Source organism: Procambarus clarkii, chromosome 65 (assembly GCF_040958095.1).
Source record: "Procambarus clarkii isolate CNS0578487 chromosome 65, FALCON_Pclarkii_2.0, whole genome shotgun sequence".
NCBI classification, from domain to species: Eukaryota; Metazoa; Arthropoda; class Malacostraca; order Decapoda; family Cambaridae; genus Procambarus; species Procambarus clarkii.
Genome location: NC_091214.1, coordinates 23,510,052 through 23,512,168, shown reverse-complemented (window position 1 = coordinate 23,512,168; position 2,117 = coordinate 23,510,052).

Genomic DNA, 2,117 nt, shown 5'->3' with positions numbered 1-2,117 from the left:
TCTCTCTCTCTCTCTCTCTCTCTCTCTCTCTCTCTCTCTCTCTCTCTCTCTCTCTCTCTCTCTCTCTCTCTCTCTCTCTCTCTCTCTCTCTCTCTCTCTCTCTCTCTTGCAATAAAGCCATCATTTTGCGGCAGGGGCCAGGCTAACCCAGCAAATATAGCGGCGGCCAGGACAATGATAGGATGGATTATGAGAACGTTCAAATCCAGGGATCCCACCAGCAATGATTTTTTTTGAGATATATACAAGAGTTGTTACATTCTTGTACAGCCACTAGTACGCGTAGCGTTTCGGGCAAGTCCTTAATCCTATGGTCCCTGGAATACGATCCCCTGCCGCGAAGAATCGTTGTTACAACCAAGTACACATTTTACTGTTGCGTTAAACAGAGGCTACAGTTAAGGAATTGCGCCCAGTAAATCCTCCCCGGCCAGGATACGAACCCATGACATAGCGCTCGCGGAACGCCAGGCGAGTGTCTTACCACTACACCACGGAGACTGATAACACTATTTAAATCACTGGTGCTGTCCCGTCTTGAGTATTGCTCGGTACTCACATCCCCTTTCAGAGTGGGAGAGATCTGTGAATAAGAGGGAATACAGAGAACATATACGGCATACATAGACATGATAAAACATTTGAATTATTGGGACCGTTTCAAAGTTCTCAAAATGTACTCTCTGGAAAGGAGACGAGAAGGGTTTCAAATAATATATACATTGAAGATACTTGAAGACCAGGTCCCAAATTTGCACAGTAGAATAACAACATACTGGAGCGAAAGATACGGAAGGAAATGCAGAATAGAACCAGTGAGGAGTAGAGGTGCCATAGGCACAATCAGAGAACACTGTCTGAACATCAGAGGTCCACAGCTGTTCAACACCCTCCCAACAAGCATCAGAAATATTGCCGGAACAAAGGTAGAAGTCTTCAAGAGGCACTTGGACAGGTTCTTGCAAGAAGTGCCGGACCAACCAGGTTGTAGTGGATATGTAGGCCTGGTGGCTGCTCCAAGCAACAACAGCCTGTTTGACCAAGTTATCACAAGTCGACCAGGCCGGGCTCGGGGCGTAGGAGAGAGAGAGAGGGGGGGGGGGGGAAATAAGGGTGAGGGTGAACTAAAAGATGAGTTAAGTCTGTGAATCTGGGATGGCGGAAGAGAGTTAGTCGTTTGTTGAGTGGCTGAGGAAGTGGCTGAGTACTTGAAGTGCTGAGGTAACATGGGAGTGGTGGTGAGGTAACATGGGAGTGGTGGTGAGGTAACATGGGAGTGGTGGTGAGGTAACATGGGAGTGGTGGTGAGGTAACATGGGAGTGGTGGTGAGGTAACATGGGAGTGGTGGTGAGGTAACATGGGAGTGGTGGTGAGGTAACATGGGAGTGGTGGTGAGGTAACATGGGAGTGGTGGTGAGGTAACATGGGAGGGGTGCTGAGGTAACATGGGAGTGGTGGTGAGGTAACATGGGAGTGGTGGTGAGGTAACATGGGAGGGGTGCTGAGGTAACATGGGAGTGGTGGTGAGGTAACATGGGAGGGGTGCTGAGGTAACATGGGAGTGGTGGTGAGGTAACATGGGAGTGGTGGTGAGGTAACATGGGAGGGGTGCTGAGGTAACATGGGAGTGGTGGTGAGGTAACATGGGAGGGGTGCTGAGGTAACATGGGAGTGGTGGTGAGGTAACATGGGAGTGGTGGTGAGGTAACATGGGAGTGGTGGTGAGGTAACATGGGAGGGGTGCTGAGGTAACATGGGAGTGGTGGTGAGGTAACATGGGAGTGGTGGTGAGGTAACATGGGAGTGGTGGTGAGGTAACATGGGAGTGGTGGTGAGGTAACATGGGAGTGGTGGTGAGGTAACATGGGAGGGGTGCTGAGGTGTTACGGCCCTATTGGGTCGCAACTGGGTTCTTCTCTGATGTTATTAGAGTTTGGGTATCCGGCCCCAAGTTAGTAGTGGCTTTCAAGGGGTGTGTTCCGTAACGCAAGTAAATTAAAGGGGAAGGGATACAAATGCACTAATTTAAATATATTATTTCACCACCACCATAAATAAATATAACACAGTCACACGGGGTTATAAATACACTCTAATGTACAGAATTGTCTTCCTC